The sequence below is a fragment of the Thalia democratica genome, chromosome 6 (assembly GCF_965202585.1).
Source record: "Thalia democratica chromosome 6, ktThaDemo2.hap1.1, whole genome shotgun sequence".
Classification (NCBI taxonomy): domain Eukaryota; kingdom Metazoa; phylum Chordata; class Thaliacea; order Salpida; family Salpidae; genus Thalia; species Thalia democratica.
Genome location: NC_139170.1, coordinates 63,954,149 through 63,979,135, shown reverse-complemented (window position 1 = coordinate 63,979,135; position 24,987 = coordinate 63,954,149). Strand labels below are relative to the sequence as shown.

Sequence of the window (24,987 nt, the reverse complement as noted above, 5' to 3'; positions counted from 1 at the left end):
AAAACATTTGTTTCATTTGTTAACAATTTACAAAAATTAACCTGATCATATAACAAAAACAAAACATTAATTAATATGACAATCGGTTAATTAACAAAGTAAAATATTAACCAGTTGTAGCTTTTGATAAAATAAAATCAACTTATAATTACCAACAGTAATAATTGTTTATATAAGAAATAAAAACGTTAAACAGTAGAAATAAATTGTTATATAGGAAAAAATTACAGTAATAAAAATTATTTCTATAAAACTAAAGTATGTTAATCAGTTGTGATAACTGCTTTAATAAAAATAATATATTAAACAGTTGAATTAATCAGTTTTACAACAAACAAAATTATTAACCAATAGTGACTTTCGGTTATTTAACTAATAAAAATATTTATTTTATTGTATTTATCATTTATATATTACAGTATTATTTTTTTCTAAAGAACAATTAAAAATACTAACCAGTAGTAATTTTTAGTTATATAACAAATAAAAATATTAACTTATATAGGCAATTATTTAATTAACATTTAACCAATATTAACCAGTAGTAACAATTGATTGTTCAACAATTAACCAACACTAAGCAGTAGTAATAATTAGTTAAACACAATTAAAAACATTAACTGATAGTAATTTTTTGTTCAATAACAAAGGTATTAATATTAACCAGAATTAACTTTTTACAAATAACAATTAAAATTGTTAACCAGTAGTAGGTTCTAAGAAATAAAAATATTAACCAGTAGTAATAATTGGTTGAACAACAATTAAAACTATTAACCAAGACATACATTTAATTATTCAACCATTAAAAATATTTACTAGTAGTAATATAACAAATTATCAACCTGGAGTAGGTTGTGGTTCGACACATTCGCCACAGGATGAGTATTCCGATCCTGATTGGTCTTTCCCGACACACCACTTGCTCCAGTAACCCTCGCACGCATCATAAGTGGCACCTTCCCATGTGAAAGGAACGCATTTCTCATTCGTTCCCGCGATACACTCATCTGTGAATAATTTAGAACTAAAATGAATAAAACTGTTAACAAAAATAAGTTTAAAATTAATTCATGTACTTTGAAACTAAATGAAACAAAAATGATGTTGAAAATAAATAATTTATGATATTTCGAAATGAAACTTAAATTTAAAGCTTATTTTATGTTTTCTTTTACCTCTGTAAAATAATATATACTTTTATACACACTTTAGAACTAAACTAAATTAATTTTAATGTATATACTTTAAAACTAAATAAAATAATTAAAGTTGATGTTTAAAATTAATAATACACGAGATAATTTACATAGCATGTTAAGACTAATTTATTGTTTTTTTTTTATCTTATTACCTTGTGTGTAATTTATAGTATTTTACACAACAATTATAAACAAAGGAAAAAAATACAAATATGTACGAACGTTTTAAATTAAATTAAATTTTATAACAAGTTATAACATTTATAAAAACTTACTTGCTGCATCAGAAAAAGATTGAATGCTCCCGAACAAAACCAAAACGAGAATAAACTTCATTTTTATTTATTAACTCCTGTGGAATATAAATAAACTATGAATTAATGTATATGATGATAATGGTTGGGAAAATTTTGGTCATGATAAACAAAATCGAAAACTAAACTAAATGTCTTTTAATTCATTTAAGATGGTAAAATTATATTTAGTTTTAATAAAAACAACTAAATACTCTAATATTTTCTAAACTATTACATAGTATGATTGTGCATAAAAATACTCATTTCTGAATCAAAATGCAATATAAAAAACAATTTTAATGACCTAATGATAAGTTTGAATTAAAACAATTTATGGCTAAAAAAACAAGAACATCAAAAAAACTTTTGAAATAAAATTTAAAAACATTATAAATATTATAGTTGTATTTTTTTGATATTTCAAAAATAATTGTTTCATAAAAAATTATTAAAAAACTCAACTACAAAAATATGAACGCTAAAAGTTAAGAATAAAAGTTGATTTTTTATCTTAATGAATTTCAATGATTATGAATAAAAAAAATGTCTTGGTAAAACGTGATTTAATTTATAAAGCTCAATTGTAAGTAATGAACTGTAAAACAAAATACGACAGTCCGATATATAAAAATAATTATAATTGTTCAACACATTCCCCACAAGAAGGGTAAAATGATTGAACTGGAGACTTTACTAAACACCAATCACCATTCCAGTAATTTGTAGCGCAATCGTCATAAACTTTACCATTATGAACAAATGGTGTACAAACTATATTGGTGCCTAGGACGCACTCTGTTTGGAAATATTATAATTAGTATAATCAACCATTTAAAAATTTTAGTTAGAAACTTATGTATTTTGTGGAACCAAATAACAACGTAAAAAATAATGTTTCTTTATTAACTTAATTGTAGCTTTTCAACTAATATTTTATTTGAAATGTTGTTAATCTTTATTTTGGTTGTATCAAAACTAATACAGTGTTTACAAACTTTGTTTTCTAGCACTTTTTGGAACGTCTAATTGTTCATCCAGTTCTGTAGGTTTGCCTGTAGCTCCTGTAGATGGTTCTGTGTTATGAAGATTATCCTCTGTAGCTCCTATAGATGATTCAGTATAAATATTATCCTCTGTAGGTTCTATAGATGATTCTGTATCATCAGTATTGTCGCCTGAATTCTCAATAGATGTTTCTGTATTATGAAGATTACCCTCAGTTGTTTCTAAAGATGATTCTGTATCATCATTAGAATCTCCTGAACTCTCAACAGATGCTTCTTTTGTAACTTCCGTAGTACTAACTGTTGTAGCATCAGAAACAGTTGTGTCTTCTACACAATCTCCACAATGTAACAATTCACCATCTACCAAACACTGATAGTACCAATATCCAGAATATCAATCGTCATAATTGACACCTCTATATGTAAATGGTGTGCAAATTTTGTTGGTTCCATAAACGCATTCTGTTTTGAAAACACTAAAATTAGTATATTTGAATACGTTTTTTATATTTACATATTATATTCTTAGTAAAAAAAAATATTAATAATAGTTATTATGTTAATAAAGTTAAGTAATAAATAAGTTATTTTTAATCTTTTAGAATTGCTAATAGGTAAATTTTACATTATTTTTAACTACTTGGGAACATTTAAGTGCTATTTCTAAACTTTATCTATAATCTTCTGAAACCAAAAACTTGCTGTTTTTAAAGCTTTACTTTATTTAGTATAATGAAAATTTTAAAACTTTATAATACATAACTAACTTTGTTTTTTAGCGCTATCAGGAACGTCTAATTGTTCTTCTAGTTCATTTTCATTAATGGTACTGTTAGTAGTTTCTATAGATGATTCTGTATCATCAGTATTGTCGCCTGAATTCTCTACAGATGTTTCAGTATCATCAATAGAATCTCCTGAAGATTCAATAGATGTTTCTTTTGTAACCTTATCTTCATTTGTGCTAACTGTAGTGACTTCATATTCAGAAATTGTTGTTTTATGATTCGCTGGCAAATCAAACTCATTACCTAAAAAAATTTATTATTTTGAAAACTTAAATATAGATTAATAATTATAAATTTATTTTAGGTTTGCCACTTTTGGATTTTTTGAATAATTTAACTTGATAGAAAATATGGCGTTTTAATATTACGAATTAAACTTATATAACTGCATTAACATAAACAATTGTTCAACAAAAAACTACCAAATATTAAATAAAAACTATGAAAAGGATTGAATGCACCCAAATAACAAAAAAAAAATAATTAATTAATAATTGGTTCTCTAAAAATTAAAAAAAACAAACAGTAAAAACATTTGTTTCTATAACAATTAAAATTAACCTGATCATATAACAAAAATAAAATATTATTTAATATAACAATTGGTTAAATAACAAAGTAAAATATTAACCGGTTGTAGCTTTTGGTAAAATAAAATCAACTTAATTCACCAACAGTAATAATTGTTTATATAAGAAGTAATAATATTAACCAGTAGAAGTAATTTCTAAAGTAACAAATAAAAATACTAATATTAACTTTTTACAAATAACAAACAAATTATTAACCAGTAGTAGATTCTAAGAAATAAAAATATTAGCCAGCAGTAATAATTGGTTGAACAACAATTAAAAATATTTACTAGTATTAATATAAGAAACAAATTATCAACCAATAGGTTCTGGTTCAACACATTCGCCACAGGGAGAATATTCCGATCCGGATTGGTCTTTTCCGACACACCACTTAATCCAGTAACCCTCGCATTTATCGTAAGTGGCTCCTTGCCATGTGAAAGGAACGCATTTCTCATTCGTTCCCGCGATACACTCATCTGTGAATAATTATACTTCATAAATTGAATAAAACTTTAAAAAATAAAAATAAATTTAATTTATGTACTTCGAAACTAAATGAAACAAAAATGATGTCGAAAATAAATAATTTATGATATTTTGAACTGAAACTTAAATTTAAAGCTTAATTAATGGTATATTTTTTCCTCTGCCAAAAGATATATAATTTCATACAGACTTTAAAACAAAGTTAAATATTAAAGTTGATGTTAAAAATAAATATACAAGCTTCAAAACTAAATGAAATAATTAAAGTTGATATTAAAAAAAAATATATAATTTTCAAAACTAAATGAAATAATTAAAGTTGATGTTAAAAATAAATAATATACGAGATAATTTACATAGCATGTTAAGATAATTTTTTTTGTTTTATCTTATTACCTTGTGTGTAATTTATAATATTTTACACAACAATTATAAACAACGGAAAAAAATACAAATACTCACGTTTTTAATTAAACTTTAACTTTCAACTGCAATATATAAATGCTAAAACTCTTATTAATTAAATTTTATAACAAGTTATAACATTTATAAAAACTTACTTGCTGCATCAGAAAAAGATTGAATGAACCCGAACAAAACCAAAAATAGAACAAACTTCATTTTTATTTATGTACTTCTGTGGAATATAAATATTATGAATGAATAAAAGTATATGATGATAATGGTTGGGAAAATTTTAGATTTAGAATTTTCGGCATAATAAAAACAAAATCGAAAACTAAACTAAATGTCTTTTAATTCATTTGAGATGGTAGAATTATATTTAGTTTTAATAAAACAACTAAATGCTCTAATATTTTTTAAACTATTACATAGTATGATTGTGCATAAAAATACTTAATTCTGAAACAAAATGCAATATCAAAAACAATTTTCATGACCTAATGATAAGTTTGAATTAAAACAATTTATGCTTAAAAAACAAGAACATCAAAAAAACTTTTGAAATAAAGTTAAAAACATTATAAATATTATAGTTGTATTTTTTTGATATTTCAAAAAAAAAATTGTTCCATAAAAAATTATTAAAAAACTCAACTACAAAAATATGAACGCTAAAAGTGAAGAATAAAAGTTGATTTTTTATCTTAGTGTATTGCAATGATGATGAATAAAATAAATGTCTTGGTAAAACGTGATTTAATTTGTAAAGCTCAATTGTAAGTAATAAACTTTAAAACAAAATACGACAGTTCGGTATATAATTATAATTGTTCAACACATTCCCCGCAAGAAGGATAAAATGATTTAACTGGAGATTCTACTAAACACCAATCACCATTCCAGTAACTCGTAGCGCAATCGTCATAAACTTTACCATTATGAACAAATGGTGTGCAAACTATATTGGTTCCTTGGACGCATTCTGTTTGAAAATATTTTAATTTAAATCAATTTATTTTGGATGAACAGCTCATTATTACATTTTATCTTTTATAATTTTTACTTAGAAGTTTATGTATTTTGTGAAACTAGCTAACAACGTAAACAAAATGTTTCTATATTAACTCAAGTGCAATTTTTCAACTAATTATTTAATTGAAATGGTGTTAATCTTTATTTTGGTTGTATCAAAACCAATACAGTGTTTACAAACTTTGTTTTCTAGCACTTTTTGGAACGTCTAATTGTTCATCCGGTTCTGTAGACTCTGTAGGTTTGCCTGTAGCTCCTATAGATGGCTCTCTATTATGAAGATTATCCTCAGTAGCTCCTATAGATGGTTCTGTATTATGAATACTATCCTCAGTAGTTTCTATAGGTGGTTCTGTATTATGAATATCACCCCCTGTTGCTTCTAAAGATGATTCTGTATCATCATTAGAATCTCTTGAATTCTCAACAGATGTTTCTTTTGAAGCTTTCGTAGTACTAACTGTCATAGCATCAGTAACTGTTGTGTTTTCTATACAATCTCCACAATAAGACCATTCACCATCAACTATACACTGATAGGAAAAAACTCCGGCATAGCAATCATCATAATCGACACCATCATGAGTAAATGGTGTACAAACTTTATTGGTACCTTCAACACATTCTGTATGAAATATACTAAAATTAGTATATGTGAATTCGTTTTTTTATATTTAGATATCATATTCTTGGTAAATTAAATTAATTAATAATAGTTATAATGTTAATACAGTGGAGAAATAAACAAAACAGCTTTAATCTTTTAAAATTGTTAATAAGTAATTTGAACATTATTTAAATCTACTTGGGAACAATTAAGTGCTATTTATAAATTTTATCTATTACGTTCTGAAACCAAAAACTTGCTGTTTTTAAAGCTTTACTTTATTAAGTATAATGAAAATTTTGAAACTTTATAACACACAACAAACTTTGTTTTTTAGCACTTTTAGGAACGTCCAATTGTTCATCTAATTCATTTTCATTAATGATACTGTTAGTAGTTTCTACAGATGATTCAGTGTCGTCAGTATTGTCGCCAGAATTCTCTACAGATGTTTCTTTTGTAACTTCCGTAATACTAACTGTTGTAGCATCAGAAACTGTTGTTTCTTCTATACATTCTCCACAATAAGACCATTCACCATCTACCAAACACTGATACGAATACAAACCAGCATAACACTCGTCATAATTGATACCTCTATATGTAAATGGTGTGCAAATTTTATTGGTTCCATAAACGCATTCTGTTTCGAAAATTTCAAAATTAAATTTATTTTTTTCAATTGATAGATTTTATATTGTTGGTAAATATTATACTAATACAGTGAATAAATAAAATAGATCTATTTTTTTAGATTTGCTAATGAGTTTGAAACCAAAAACTTGCTGTTTTTAAAACTTTATTTAGTATATTTAAGTCATACAAGAAATACTAACTTTTTCCTTTGGTACTTTTTGGAACGTCTAGTTGTCCATCAAATTCATTGTCATCAACAACATTGCCTGTAGCTTCTATTGATGGTTCTGTATCGTCAATAAAATCTCCTGAAGACTCAATAGATGTTTCTTTTGTAACTTTATCTTCATTTGTGCTAATTGTAGAAATTTTATCTTCAGAATTTGTTGTTTTATGATTCGCTGGAAAATCAAAATCATTACCTGAAAAAGTTTATTATTTTGAAAACTTAAATATAGATTAATAATTATAAATTCATTTTAGGTTTGCTACTAGACTTTGTTAACTTTAGCTTTTTTGAATTAATAAATTTGATAGAAAATATGAATTAAACTTATATAACTCCAAAAAATTAACATAAATAACTGTTCAACAAAAAGCTACCAAATATTAAATAAAAACTCACTTTTAACGAATAAAAAGGATTGAATGCATCCAAATAACACAAAAAATAGAATGAACTTCATTTTACTATTAAACTTCTGTGGAATAGATACATAAAATGTGGATGAAAAAAAATGATATTGATGATTGTAAAGAATTAATGTTTTAAAGCGTTAATATATACAACAGAATAAAAAGTTAACTTGATAAAAAATAATGTCATTTTAAATGCCATTATCTAGCAAACTTCTAAAAACCAACTAATTTTTCTTTTCATATGTGAACAATGATATAGAAAAAAGGCAATAAAATATGATGAAAGAATGTTAATATTATAATAAATTCTTACAACCAGTTTAGTTCAAGTACAAGTTTTTTTTAATGATTTAAAACTAAAAAAGATGTAAATATAGTAAAACATAATAGATGATTTGTAAATATTGCAAAAAAAAAATATTTAAAATGATTAAAAATTTTAAATGCAATAAAAACAATTAATTATACAAGAATTATAAAATGTTCTTTTAAACAAATATTTTTGTATTTTTCTTCTTAAGATTAACATATAGCAGTAATTAACATTAAACATGAAATAAAAAACAAAAAGTCTTTGATATGATCTTTTAACAGTTTAAAAACTTAATTTTACTATGAATAGTGACACATTTTATACAGTACATAAAAAATTCAGTTCAAAAGTATATTAATCCTTATTTTAATTATAATGATTGTTTTATTCTACACAGTCTCCACAATTAGACCATTCACCATCTACCAAACACTGATAGGACCAATATCCAGAATAACAATCGTCATAAACGACACCATCATAAGTAAATGGTGTGCAGACTTTATTGGTTCCTTCAACACATTCTGTTTAAAAAAAATTAGGTTACGGTATTGTAAAGTTAAATATCTTGAATATTCTTCAATTGAAATAATTATCTTATAGATTATTTAAAAATGCTTTGAGATATATTAAATGCAATTTTTAAGTTATATCTCTTAATCTTTTAAACAAAAACTTGATATTTTTAAAGCTTTATCTAGTTCAATTTAAATTTTTTAATTTGATAAAACAAAACTGACTTTTTCCTTTAGTACTTTTTGGAACGCCTAAATGTCCATCAAATTCAGTGTCATCAATAGACTCAATAGATATTTCTGTATCATAATAAATATCACCAGAAGGCTGTACAGATGTTTCTTTTGAATCTACAGTTGGACTAATTGTTGTGTCTTCTAAATCAGAAACTGCTGTTTTTTGATCAACTGGTGAAACAAAATCAGTGCCTGGTTTCTGTTTGGTTAATGACATTTTTTGATCGGAAAATTTTGTTCTTTGAACCAGTGGAAGATCAAATTGGTTATTTGAAAGAGTTTCGAAAGACTCTTGAGTTTGGCCAACTTTCGTAGTGCTAGTTGTTGTTGCATCTTTACCAGAAAGTTTTGTTCTTTGATCTAATGGAATATCGAAATCAACGTCTCTTTCAGTGTCATCTATATCATTCCCTGATGACATTTCTACTTCAGTGTCATCTGAACCATTGCCTGATGACATTTCAACTATGGTATCATCAGAACCATTTCCTGATAACGTTTCAACTTCAGTGTCATCTGAATTATTTCCTGATGACATTTCTACTTCAGTTTCGTCTGAATTATTACCTGATGACATTTCAACTTCAGTGTCATCTGAATCACTCCCTGATGACCTTTCAACTTCAATTTCATCTGAATTATTCCCTGATGACATTTCAACTTCAGTATCATCTAAATCAATTCCTGATGACATTTCCACTTCACTATTGTCTGAATAATCCGCTGATGACACTTGTACTTCAATGTCATCTGATTCATTCCCTGATGACTTTTCTACTTCAGTATCATCTGAATCATTCCCTGATGACATTTCAACTTCAGTGTCATCTGAATCATTTCCTGATGACATTTCAACTTCGGTATCATCTGAATAATTTCCTGATGACGTTTCTACTTCAGGTTCAACTGTTGTAGTTTTAGGAATATATTTTGTTGATTTATCAGTTCTACAACATAGGACTAAATTTCCAGGACGATTTTGATCCCTACACCATTTAACTCCGCGACATTCTGTTAAAAATATTGTTTCAAATTTCTAAATACTGTCAAGCTGTTTTACACAGTAAACAGATAAATTAATATTATTATATTATCATGCAAAATAAATTTGAAAACCGTAACTATTCACTACTAGATGCATTACAGTAAAATTATAGTTTTATAAGTGTAAATGTAAAATACTGAGTCTCTGAAGATTTTAAAACGGTTGTTTTTTCTTTAAAAATCGATAGGAACAAATAAACTTACTTCTCAAAAGACCAATATTTTTTGGAAGAGAATACCGGCTGGGGAGATTTTTTCTGTATATCTCAATTCGGCTTGCAATACTTTTCTCTTGGCTCTTCACTGCTAATAAAATTTAACGGTTTCAAATTTTAATTAAAAGTCTTGATTTACTGGTCTTAAAACGACTTAATTGGTAACATGCAATATTTTAGGCAACTTTTTGGGTAAACTACTAGTTCAAAAACAGTAACTTTATTAAAAACATTGTTAAATATTAAAAAAGTAGTGTACTCTAGTTGCTTAAATATCTGTTTTGCCGATTGATATACTTATATATATAGAAATATATATAGTTATTAGGAAAATTCGAGCTATATATATCTATGTATTGTCGAGCACTATCGACCAGAATTTATAAAATCTTAAATATATATCTATTTATGGTTCATTGAATTAGCTCACTACCTAAAACAAAATCCTTTAGCACTATTCTTAAACAATTTTTGATATAAATCAAAACCAACTAAATTTAAACTGAAATGAAACATTCTTACTGTAGATGATTTACAATTAAAAAAAAACGAACTACTTTTCACTGATTCAGTTGTAGTGGTAATTGGTGTTTCTGTTATTGGTTCTTTACATTCGCCGCAACTTGAATAACTACTTTCTCTCCCGGTTTGACCATCAATAAGACACCAACTAACATACCGACCAGAATAGCAATCGTCGTAAACAACACCATTATAAGTAAATGGTGTGCAGACTTTATTGGTTCCACGAACGCACTCTGAAATTTATTTTATCTAGCTCTATACTTCATTATTAATACTTTATGTATTAAGACTTAAAGAATTTTAGTCAACTAATTTAAAACAAAGAAACTAAAACAAACTAGGTTTAACGAGGCTGGTATTCTTTGAGGAACCCATAACTACTTCAGTGTCGTCTGTGGAACCTTCAAGATCAGATCTCGCGCCTTGATCAGAATCTTCATCAAAATAATCACCTTCAACTTCTTCAGACTGAATTGCCGATTCAGTTGCATCTTCAAATGGTGTTTCTATTGGTTCACACTCGCCACAATTGACCAGTTCACCAGTGTTGATGTCACCAATTCTCGAACCATTCATTGCGATGCATTTACCATTAAAACAGTCGTTTGACACGTAGTTTTGGTACACAAATGGTGTGCAGACCACGCTGGTTCCTAGCACGCATTCTGTGTTATTTAGAAAGTATATAAACTGTACTACTGTTTAACTATTTAAATAAAACTTACAATAAAAAATTTGTAAGTTTATTGTGGTAATCCCTTTAGACAAATTTATGTGTTATTTAGAATATATTAAGTGTACTACTGTTTATATATTTAAATAAAACTTACAATAAAAATTTTGTAAGTTTTTTGTGATAACCCCTTTCGACAAATTTATGTATTATTTGGAAATTATATCAAGTGTACCACTGTTTTGCTGTAACAGTTTGAAACAGTTTGTTTTACAAAGTTACTAAAAACAACTGTATAGCGTTTCAGGCAAATAACAAGTATAAGTATGAAAATTATAACATTTCCAAAATATATTAGACTAAAACAAGTTTAAAATTATCAAATAAAATAAATAAAATTAAACGACCTTCTTTTTAGAAGGTTTATGTGATAGGCCCTTTAGACAAAAAAATAATATGTTGAGCATACTTATAGGTTTTAAAAAATTTATTTGTTACACTGGTTGCCTTTTGTACAAAACAAACTTGTTTTTACATAACAAACAAACTAATATGATAAAAAAAATTTTCGAATTATTTTTATTTAATCAATCTATTTAACTAAACTTTCATAATCTTACTTGTAGCTTTTGGTCGTGGATCTTCTTTCCCTGTCACTTGAACGTATTTATTAAGTTTCTTCAACATATGGTGTTCTTCGTAAAGTTGGTTGAAATTCATTGATTCTTTCGTTGATGTTTTGTCTGAAATTTAACTTGGTAAAATAGTATAAATTGATTCAATAAAAAGTTGCTTATTATCAAAATAATAAACAATTGTTAAATAAATACTGAAAAAAAATTTAATTTAGTAGAAATATACATGGTAGCTAGTATATCAATAAAAAATTTAAAGCTAATAGTCTCATATAAAACTAAATGTAATATGAATTATATTTCTGCTCACCATTTAGTTTTAAAACGTTAACAATTGAATCTATACCTCTAAAGGAAGATTGATCTTGATTGAAATCTCCTGATCCAGTATTTGTTTTATCATCATCAATTAGATTTTCAGAAGCTTGATCTGTAACGCTTGTATCATCATCTGTAGAAGCTCCTTCTGTAACTTCTGTATAATCACCATCTGTAGCAGCTAGATATTCATCATCATCATCCTCATATTCATAATCATCAGGACCTTCATCAAAAAAAAAATCAGGATATATCGTTCCATCATTATTTTCGTCATAATATTCACTGTCATCATCATCATCAGTGTAATATTTGTAATCTCCCGTATCTTCATCAAAATAACCTTCTACATCTTCATCTGAATAATCTCCATCTAGATAACCTTTGTAAACATCGGTGCCATCGTAAAAATCTCCTGACAGCTCATCTGTATATCCTGATGCTGCAAATTATTGAAAAAATTATAAAAAAACAATAACATATTTAACAAATATTTACAATCAATGAATTTTAAATGTTTTGTTGATGGGAGTATATTTTATTTTTATACAATAAGTATCTAAATAACCCACAATTTGAAGCAGGTAGCACTTACAAGCAACTGTAAGAGACAAATAAATTAAATAATTTACAAACCATTTGTTTCATCCTCAACACCATTAACACATTCGCCAGAGCTGACGTGTTTACCATAAGTTTCAAAACCAATTCTCAAGTCCCTGCAACTCAATCCACCAAAATAACAAACACATTTATATTGTTCGTAATCATCAGATTCAGCTGGTACGCAAGCTACGTTTGTTCCTTCTATACAAACTGTTTACAAAATAACAAATATCTAATTTGCTATATAAATAATATAATTACATGCTCAAAACCGATTTTTTTATATGACATAATATCAAGTATTTACTAACCTTATGAAATGTACAACATTTTTTTTATTATTTCTTTTTAAAAACTAATTATTATTTAAAAAAATATATAACATAAATGTGACAAATATTTTACCAAGTTTATATTAACTTTACATATATTTTGTTTAAACATCAAAGCAGCTTACTTTCAACTGGTTTGCTTTCTATCATCGGATTTTTATCAACACTCCTTGTTGCATCTACTAAAGGTTGTATTAAATTTTGTGGAGGTTCCTCAGTAAACAGAGAAGTTTCGTCAACATCTGCAGTTGTAGCTTTATTTTTATAAACATAAGGAAGATCCTTATAAGAATTTGTAGGTTCATTTTCATAAACATAAGGCAGATCCTCATAAGAAGTTATTGCTTCAATTTCATAAATACCAGGATGATCCTTATAAGAAGTTGTAGCTTCATTTTCATAAACATAAGGCAGATTCTCATAAGAAGTTGCTTCTATTGGTGCATTTGTAGTTGCTTTTTGTGCTGTAGTTTTTTTTAGTATATAACCAGTAAATAATTTCAAAACATAGCAACTATGCGAATTGTTAGTATATTACTTTTATAACTTTATAAAAGAGCAAAAGTAAACTACTACAAATAAAACTAACTGAATTTATTTTGAAGAGATTGAATCAACCTATCGAATTCTTCATGATTGCCACATTCAAATTCTGTTGAAAAATTTAATTTTATTAAAACAATAACCAAGTATAAATTAATAAATACTTGAAAAACGTTATAAAAAAAGTATTTTAAATCAAGCATTTTAGATATTCGAAACCCACTTTGTTTTAACTCATCTAAGATCTGCAACGGAGTTCTTTCGTCTGCTTCTTTTACTAAATCCTTTACATTAGGTCTTGGAGATTGATCTTCTTTATTTGTACCTCTAGGATCGATTGTTGGTTTAATTATTGAATTGGCTTGAATTTCACCAATACATTCGCCACAATCTTGAAAAGTGTTCGAACCATCTATTTTGCACATATTGGACCGATAACCAGAGTAACAATCATTATATTTAACACCATTATAAGTAAATGGTGTGCAAACTATATTGGTTCCTTCAACACATTCTGTTAAGAATAATTAGTTTATGAAAACAGTTATACAACAAACTGGCATGTTCTTATGAATAAAGAGTAAATTTTAAAGTATTATTTTTGAACAAAAATTTCTAGCTAGCCTATTTCGTATTAGTATTTTCGTATTGATGGAACTAAATATATCTTTCACTAACAGTTATAACATGTGCATCTAGTCAATTTATAATAAAACATTACTCTTAAGTATTATTTTAGAAGTTTTAAAACTCCTGTATTACAAAAATAAAACTTTTTAAATAATTTTCAATGTATTTCCACTGTAAAAACTATAAAAAATCTGATTTATTTAAATTAAACAACAAGCACCATACTAGACTATTTTAAACAAGAAAAAAACTAACTTTTTACTACTACTTTTCTTGTTGAGTCATCCAAACTGTTTTCTTTTTCATTAACAAAATCTCCCGAAGATCCTTTATTTGAATCTTCATCATCATTAGATTCATTACCAGAACTTTCTTGCTGATCTGATTGTATTAAGTTAGATATTTTAACTAAATGATTAGAAAAATAAGTATTATTTAAATTATCTTTATTCTAAAAACTGCTGATATTTTTAGTATATAAACTGTTAATAAAAATTAAAAAGTTTAGATAAATGTACAAATAGATAGTATAATAATTTGCAGTAATTTGTTTATATTATTAAAATATAAAAATCTAATAAACAAAACTAATAAAATGAACAAACTTTTTGTAAGATTTCTTGTAATTTCATGTTGACCAGTACATTCACCACACTGTGATATTTCTTTACCAGATTGGTGTTTTCCGACACACCAGTGACCAATTCTCCAGTCATATTCACACCTATCATAATTCACACCTTTGTAGGTAAATGGTGTGCATTTCTCATCAGTTCCATATACGCATTCTTCTGTTTGATAAAAATATTTTCATATAAACTTAAATGTTTACTCAAATGTTTTTATTATTTGCTGAAGGGTTTTTTTATAGAAACCTTTTTCTTGTTTGAAAACTGAAAATGATCAATTTATTTAAAAGAAAATCATGTCTTATTCCTTTTATGATGAACTAAAATTTGACTGTCCTAACATAGAACTTACTTTTTGCTTTAGGAACAGTTGTTGTTGTTTCTTGTAAATAATTATTAGAAACTGTAGTTTCTTCTGGTGGTACATTTAGGTAATCTGTAGCCTCTTCATAATCAATGTTTGTTAATGTAGTTTCTTCATTAGCAATTTGAGTTGTGGATTCTGTAAATAATTGTTAATAAAATCTAACCAAGTATTTTAATGTTTTCAACATAGTTTATTTTATCAACTTAAAGTTAGTAAAACATTACATTTGTAAATCTCGAATTATTTAACTAATTTTAAAAGTCTTTCCTCAACAATCTAACAAAGTTTAAAAAGTTATATATCACAGCTGAAAGGTAATAAGTGTTTGTTGTTGAATTTGATTTTCATAAATCACTCAAGTAAATAAGCACAAAACTTTATATATTCGATTTATGTGGCTTGAAAATGTCGTTGTTCGGTGAAAAATTACCTGATTTAAAAAACCTTCTACAAATTTTACTACAACCAAAATAAAACTAACCGGTAGGGGTCGCTTCGTCTTCACATACACCACACGGAAACACTTTTCTGTCGGACACACAATAACCAGATTTCATAAAATTCGAATATTTACAATCATTGTGTAGAATACCGCCCATCATGAACGGCGTACAAACTTTATTGGTACCTCGAACACATTCTGATAATAAATTATTGATTAAATTATAATAAATATAACGAAAAAAATAAAATGTTTAACAAAATGAGTGCAAGATTGGTACAAACTTTATTGGTACCTCGAACACATTCTGAAAAAACATAGATAATTGAAATATAATAAATATAACGAAATAAATAAAATGTTCAACAAAATGAGTGCTTGTTCAACTTTATTATAAGAAAAATTACTAAAATAAATCGATGTTTCATGTAAAACATACTTTAATCTTATGGAAGACTATTTAAATAATTGGTGTTGGCCAAATTGTTCAAGTACTGTTAGCAATACAATAAACAATTCTAAATACATTATAAGTAAATATATTCTTTGGTTTAAACACGTTATGATTTATTTAAATTTTTCTTGAATATTTTTAAAGTTTTATTTTTGCTTCAATAGTTATTTTTATTATATTTATAATTAGTTATAATTAGTTCTTGAGTACAAATGATTACAACATATGCAACTTTAAACTGATAACTAACTAATTTAAAATGTTGCATCTTAGACTTTGTTATCTAGCTTTTGAGTTTAAAAATTTGTGTTAATAAGTAGAAAGTTTTTTGTTGGAAAAATACTTTTCTTAAAATAATTTTTTGACGAATTATTTCAAAGTAAGATGCTTTTAAAAATAAACGTCTAATGAAAAAGAACTGTGTAATGAATACGTGCATTATTCATTATTCAAAGTTGAGCTCAGAGAATATTTTGAGTTTGACACGCTTCATTGCACTAACCAATGAGAATCATCTGACGTGTTTCAAACTATTTCTGATGCAACTAAATATCAGAAAATGACAGTCAGTGTATTTGTAAGCGGTTGGTTGTTATTGGCAGCTGGAACTACCTTGTATTGAATTCTTATTGTGTATTGTAAGTATTGTTTTGTATTAAAAGTAAACATTTTAACTGGTATTTAATTGTTTTAATATATAAGCCAGGTTTATAGTTAATAATTTATTCTTTTACAGTTTCTTCTTTACTAAAAGTTTTATTTAATTTTTAGTTTATTGTTTAAAGTCTTTTAAAGAAATTTAAATAGATTGTAGTTTCTAAAAAGTTTGTCATAGTAATTTATAGTTTTGTATATGCTATTATTTCTTGTTTTGTTTTATATAAAGAGTCATCACTCAAAATTGTCTTGTCTGATTTATATAAAGTAGCCTAAAGTAGCATTAAGTAGTATATAGTTATTATGTCCAACTATAATAAGATAAATGAGATGTATGAACAAAAAGGTCAGGTTGACTATCTGCCCACAGGAAGTCACCCTGACCCAACTGAGGCTTTAGATGTTGGGCCACCAACATCGGTAGCCCACAATGGCGTCCTTTTAAGTAGTGAAAACTACCAACCCTTTGACCAACAGTTAAATAAGTCAGAGTTTGAGAAAAATAAGATACAAACCACTTGTAATAAAATTGGGCCCTACAGAATTGAAAATGAAAGTAAGGTAAGCACCAATAGGCAGGAGCAGGCTTTAGATTATGAAAGTGCACTAGAAGTGGAAAACTTGGAGATAGAGAAACTCACAAAGCTAGTAGCCCAAGCTAAAATTTTAGAAAAGAAGGCCATCTTAAAAAAGGAATTAAATTCTATTTATAATAGATTAGATGAAGGTCAAAACAAATTCCAAAGTAAGATAAGTTATAGTGACAGCAGTCCTGTATATACTTCTTCCAACACTGTAGGGGCCACACATAACATCAGTCTGAAACAAAGGACTTTAGAGAACTGCAAACTTTTTCCCCAGATTGAAGCCATAAGGGACCCTGTTATTGAGTTAAGATTTTTTGAGGATAGGTGTAGTACTTATGGCATCACTGATGATACAGAAAAGTTTGAAATTCTTCAAAGAATCTGGCCGCGTGCTGACATAATAGACTTTGTTGAAGCTTATGATGAGGACCGAACATACTACAATTTGTTTAAATTTTTAGAAGGCAAAGGCAGTAAGCTGCCTCGAATCTTAGGTGTGAGCCCATCATGGTCGGGACCAGTAAAATTTCAAAACTTGTTTCTGTCAGCCAAACAATGGGCAAGAGCAGCTGAGGAAGACAGAATTAAATATTTTATGTATGTACATGCCCCAGATAATCTGAAAAAGAAAATTAAAGAATGTTTTGGGCTTGGTTATAATGAGTTCTTAAGACGGGCTGAATCAATATGCAACATTGAAGAACAGAAAGTTTGTGAACAAGCCAAAAATTTTACATATGAACCTAATGTTTTAAAGTATAATAAACGCTACACTACTAAGCAAAGGTGGCAAGATAATATTCCACAAAGACAAAAATATTTTAGAAATTATGATCACAAACGTACCCAGGGGTATTCGGGAGAAGTTTATAACCAACGTGAAAATTATGACACAAACATTAATGCCAACACTATGCCATCAAACTTTCTTTGCAAAAATCACAGAAAATATGGTAATAACACTTATGAATGTGATGCACCCGATACTTGCAGAATGGCTGGCATCACAGTACAACGTCAAACAAAAAACGAGCTCCCATCTTCAAGACATTAAGAGGACATGAAGATGGGGACAGAAAACCTCTTACTATGCCTACTGAACCTACTTTTGTAGGTTCCACTAACAAACCATGGCGGTCTAATCAGCCATCACAGAGCTGTCAGCCAAATGTTAAAGGTGAGATGCGTCATGTTGTTAAGGCAAGTCAGAACTTCAACACCAATTGGTCATTTGCTATCACAAACACCCCGTCAATTGATCCTAAAACCTTACCACAGAGTCTACTATTTGTAAAGGACAATGTTACTAATGTACTTTTTTTGGTTGACTCTGGGTGCGAAATTTCAATATTGCCAAAGAATCTCACAAATGGCATTAACAACTATTTTAAACCATTCAGTAAATCCATAAAAGGAATTGGTAACAATGAAATCCACCCAATAGGAAGCGCTTGTGTTGAACTTCAAATAGGTAATTTAGATATTGTTAAACACAACTTCTGGGTTACACAAGAATCCCAGAGTTATGGAATATTAGGCATGGACATCTTAATGGCCAACAAATTAACAATATGCCCATTTGCATTAAAGTTGTGGCACCAACAATCTAACCAAACAGCTAAATTGTTCAAGGCTGCAAACTTGCCTACACCAGTAGTTTTGTCAACAAATTCAGGAGATATTAAATACAGTAATAATACCACGTTAGAGGCAAAATGTGAAACACTTCTGATGAATTACCCTGAGCTTACAAAAACTCCTGATTACACTGCTCCGAGAAAACACAACCACTTTCTAGAGATTATAGTTGACAACTATAAACCGCGAATGATTAAGGCGCGGAGATGTAATTTTACTTGTCAACAAAAAGTAGATAAAAACTATTCAGATCTAATTGCGAGAGGAGCGGTTGTAAAGGGAGATGCCAACATGTGTGCATCACCAATCACGGTAGTTCCCAAAAAAGATGGTGATTTGCGTATTTGTGTCGATTACACAGTTTTGAATGCCCACACACGTCCATTTTCATACCCGCTACCGCGCATAGATATGCTTTCGGAAAGAATTCCGGGAGGTACCTCTTTTTTCAGCACATTAGATCTTAAAGAGGCTTACTATAGTTTGCCTCTCCATCCAAACTCACAAAAATATGCTGCTATTATAACTAATTCCGGAGTATTTGTCCCTAAGGTGACTTCTTTTGGGTTGCGGAATGCGCCAACACGTTTCCAGAAGTTTATGGATAGTATCTTGTTTTCATGTAAGGCCTTCACGTTTGTATATTTAGATGATATTCTTGTGTTTTCAGATTCCGCGGACAGTCACATATCACATTTAAAACAGGTTTTGGAAACATTGTCAACAAACGGTTTATTTTTAAATAAAGCAAAATGTTCTTTTGCAAAGACTAAGGTAGACTTTTTAGGTCATACAGTAGGTGTTGACGGGGTTGATGTTATGGAATCTAAAGTCGAAGCGATAAAAAAACTACCATTACCAACAACACGAAAAGAATTAAAAAGGTTTATTGGTATGGTCAGTTATTATCATAAATTGATTCCAAATTTATCTGAAGTAATGGCACCACTTACAGAAATTTCAGGGGGACCTAAAAAGAGCAATAGGAAAATCATTAAACTTACAGACAGTCAAACCAAAGCTTATCATGACACAAAAGCTATGTTAGTTAAATCAGCAACAATAAGCTACGAGGATCACACTAAACCTCTGATTCTATTCACTGACGCATCGGACAGTCATGTCGGTGCAGTGTTAGAACAAGAAGGTAAAAATGGGGAAATGCAACCTCTGGCCTTCTTTTCTAAAAAACTTCCCCCATCCAAGCAGGTACGTCACACTTTTTATAAGGAGCTTCGTGGAGTATACTTGGCTCTTAAGCACTTTCAAAGTAGAGTATTGGGGAGGTCTTTAATAATTAGAACTGACAGTAGATCAGTAGAAAGGGCCATTACAAATGAGGTGGCTAACCAATCTCCTGCGGAACAACGTTGGATATGTGCTATAAAAGAGTTTAATCCAACAGTAAAACATATTGACGGTATAAAAAACGTGGTGGCCGATAGCTTGAGTAGACCACCACAAAGCACGGCGATGTATGTGAAAGTATGCAAAGAGGATTCAGATTATGTGTACACGTCTGAGTCGAATAAAAGTGACAGTGAGTCAGATGATTACAGTATTATTGACGAAGACCCACTCATAAACTCAGATTGTTTTAGCTCGGAAGAAAAAAACACAGATACAGAGGCAATTAGTTCTAAAAAAATAAATAAGAAAGCAATTGCGACATTACAAGCTAAGGAATCAGGGTTAATGGATAATGTATGTAAAATGGATAAAAGAATTGAATATCTAGAACCAGAAAAATTAGCAGTGGTGATAGAGGAAGGCAATAAACGAGTGATTCTTCCCGAAGCCTTGCGCCTAAGAGTATTCAACATGGCTCATGATAGATTGCACTTGGGCATAGAGAAAACAATCGAGGCCATTGCAAAAGACTACTACTGGCCCACTATGATCAAAGACATAACACACTGGGTCAAAAGTTGTGTAGTATGTCAAGCAACAAAGGTTGCCAGGTATAATCGGCCAAAAATTGGTTTCTTTCCGGACAATACTGAACGTTTTCAGTTTGTTCACATAGATCTTGTGGGTCCGTTAAATGAGATTTCTTGCAACAATAAATTTATTTTGACAGCTAAAGACCGAGCAACAGGATTCCTTGTGACTATGCCAATTCCAGATAAAAAAGCTGTGACTGTTAGGAATGCTTTTTTTCAATGCTGGGTAGGTCCGTTTGGGGTCCCACAAGTGGTCGTTTCCGATAATGGCCGAGAATTTGTAAATACTGTTTTGACTGAAGCCTTCGAACAGTTGGGCATAGACCATCGTTTAATTAGCCCGTACAGCCCCCAAACAAATGGTTTTATAGAGAGGCAACATAAAACTATAAATGTAGCACTTCGTGCTTTGTCCGATAAGACAAATTGGGCGCTACATTTGCCTCTAATAACTGCAGCTATTAATAATACCTTTGTGGAAGGGTCACTGTACACCCCATCTCAGTATGCCCTAGGGGCATCACTCAACCTTTCGGGTAGAGTAATGTTCAATGAAATTAAGGAAAATTCACTCATTACCACACCTAATTTATTAGATACCGAAACTTTTTTAAATACAATGGCAAAAACTGGTAGACAGTTCAAACGTTATAAAAATAAGCCTTATTATGAACCAGGTATATTCGAGTGTGAATGGGTATGGCTCAGAAGACAAAACAAGCGGAAACTTAGTTCACTTTATCACGGCCCGTATAGAGTTCATTCTTGCTCAGAACAAAGCATGGTAATTCAGAAAAACTCGGGGTTATTAAAAGTCTCTATAAGAAACGTGAAAGCTTACGTGCCCAGACACATAGAATCTTCTGCCACAGGTAATTACAATTTAAGGGAACGTAAAATTCCAATAAATTACGCCGAAACATCAAGCTCTGATGATTTATGATCTCTAAAATATCCTTAATCAATTTATAAAATTCTTTGTATTCTTGGGTTAAGTTAGGCATGACAGTTGAGTGATGATTCTGTATGACTAAACACATGTTTTTTTTTTTGTGAAAAAATTTTGATTCTAATACCAATTGATACTATATTGCCAAAGATTTTTATTTGAGTTTAATATTTTGATTAAGAGTTGTTTACCTATTTATAGTAAAAATAATATTTGGAATTGTAACCGTAAATTTATTGATATTTCATTCTATTTATTGTGCAAATACTATTATGTTGGTACCATTTTTTTTTACCATGTTGTCTAAGATTTTTTACTGAGTTAGTTATTCTGATAAAATTTATGTTATTATATAAATTTTTTTTATTATGTGAAAACCAAATACTTAATTTTTCTCTCTCCTATTAATTCTACTTAAGTTTGATTTTTAAATTAGTTCATGACTATTTTGAATTTATTTGTTCTTTACACTGTTCCTTTTATTTTGTTTTTTTGCTGTTTACCAATTAGATTTAGGTGAACATCACCTTAGAATTCTTCTAGCAGGAGGCAAGCAGAGGATAGAGTGATAATCCTCTTCAAAAAAAAAGGACTAGAGAAGATAGTGTAATGAATACGTGCATTATTCATTATTCAAAGTTGAGCTCAGAGAATATTTTGAGTTTGACACGCTTCATTGCACTAACCAATGAGAATCATCTGACGTGTTTCAAACTATTTCTGATGCAACTAAATATCAGAAAATGACAGTCAGTGTATTTGTAAGCGGTTGGTTGTTATTGGCAGCTGGAACTACCTTGTATTGAATTCTTATTGTGTATTGTAAGTATTGTTTTGTATTAAAAGTAAACATTTTAACTGGTATTTAATTGTTTTAATATATAAGCCAGGTTTATAGTTAATAATTTATTCTTTTACAGTTTCTTCTTTACTAAAAGTTTTATTTAATTTTTAGTTTATTGTTTAAAGTCTTTTAAAGAAATTTAAATAGATTGTAGTTTCTAAAAAGTTTGTCATAGTAATTTATAGTTTTGTATATGCTATTATTTCTTGTTTTGTTTTATATAAAGAGTCATCACTCAAAATTGTCTTGTCTGATTTATATAAAGTAGCCTAAAGTAGCATTAAGTAGTATATAGTTATTATGTCCAACTATAATAAGATAAATGAGATGTATGAACAAAAAGGTCAGGTTGACTATCTGCCCACAGGAAGTCACCCTGACCCAACTGAGGCTTTAGATGTTGGGCCACCAACATCGGTAGCCCACAACTGAAATATTTTTATACTATTTATAAGTTTCGAATTCATTTATTTAGTATACAAAATAAAACATTAAGAAGAAGTGAACAATAGTACAATAGTCATAAAAATAACTCACTTTTAGCTGATATGATATTGACCAAAATACAGCATCCTAGAAGTAATATAAACTTCATATTTTTAATTAAATTTAACTAATCTGTCAAAAGTTTAATATTAGATTTTTTGTGTTTGTAAAAGCATTGAATAGATTATCATTTATTATTTATGGACAAACTTTTTCAGTACAACAACTAAACAACTTAATGATCATATTTACAAAGGTAATGTTTAACTTTGTACTTTTATTTATTATGATTATTACTATGATTAATTTCTAAAAGACAGATTATGTATACTTTATATAAAAGATGTAATTAATTTTTGCTTTAAATTTATTATAATATATTTTATTCGAAAATACTTTTTTTATATACTCTTCCTTAATTTCTTAATAATAAGTTTTAATTTCTAAAAAATTTGCTCATAAAAATGCGTCGACCGGGAGTCGAACCCGGAACTAGTGCTTGGAAGGCACCAATGCTAACCGTTACACCATCGACGCTTGTGATTGATGGCTGAAATTACCGTATATAAACTCAAGTTGTGGCTAGCACAGCTGTGCAGCAAACAAATTGCTAGCATATGTGCATCGAAGCGTAACTATTTTCTCCTATGTAGCCAGCTAATGCCCGCTTTAAAATTTGCCAAGCTCAATATTATGCGCAGTTTTACTTGAAAGCTGCATTTTATCGAGGTTTGTTGTTTATTCAAGCGTTACTACGTGGTAATAGCTTTCTAACAACTTAGCTGTTTAATGTCGTGTATAATGGGATTTTTACAATTGTAGCAAACTTATTAAAAACTTGTCCAACTAAGCTAATCGTTTATAGTGCGTCGATAAACTTTATTCATATAGTAAATATTTATTGACTAAGGCTTTTAAATATTTCTACTGTGGTTTTGAGTTTGAGTTTAAACTACTTGTGATTACAACACTTTCTATGTTTTGTTTTAAATGTTAAGAGTTTTCGAAAAATCTTTTTCAAGAAAGCTTGAGGTACAAAGAAAACATTTTAAGTTAATAGTTATAGTAGGCATTTAAAAGAAAATAAATGAATTAACTTTTATGTGAATATGTAAACTGTACAAAAAAATAGCAGTATGTATATAAAAAAAGTTTAATTACTAAAATAGTTGAAAACATTTTCTTGTTTTTAAAGTTTGATAACAACTTTGTGGTTTAATTTTAGACAATTACACAGTTATACTTTTGAAATAATTAAAATTAATCAGAATCATGATTTAAACTCAACAAATATCAACGTAATTTAACGATTGCAGTAAACCAAATAAACATAAACAGGCTTGTATTAGAAAAAACTACTTACACCGTATTTTACAATTAAAACAGTTTTAGAGCAATCATAAGCACTACATATAACATTTTATAGAGATATCAATAGCTATAAATAAACAAACAAAGCTAAAAAGTAAATACTAAACTTTTTTAAATAAACAAAAAGCATACATTTGTGTTTTCATCTCAAGGTTTAAATTACAAGCAAAGCTTTTTATTGTTTTACACGAAACACTAACAACTTTTCATCAAACTATCAAAATCAAAAAAGAGGTCCTACCGAGACTTGAACTCGGATCACAGGATTCAGAGTCCTGTGTGCTAACCATTACACCATAGGACCGCACGAATGAAGCGAATAATTCATGTATATAAACTTATATTGCGCGATAGTGCA

General features: G+C 28.5%; 1 protein-coding gene and 2 non-coding genes across 3 annotated transcripts in view; all 3 read right to left on the bottom strand.

The window, feature by feature from the left end:
* The window catches only part of LOC145839308 (uncharacterized), a 166,269-nt gene that overhangs the window by 34,883 nt on the left and 106,399 nt on the right, over window positions 1-24,987 (bottom strand). The gene's annotated exons all lie outside the window — the stretch shown is intronic.
* On the bottom strand, window positions 23,724-23,795 carry Trnag-ucc (transfer RNA glycine (anticodon UCC)). Its single transcript has one exon. It is a non-coding gene; the product is annotated as a tRNA-Gly (tRNA).
* Trnaq-cug (transfer RNA glutamine (anticodon CUG)) lies at window positions 24,862-24,933 on the bottom strand. Its single transcript has one exon. It is a non-coding gene; the product is annotated as a tRNA-Gln (tRNA).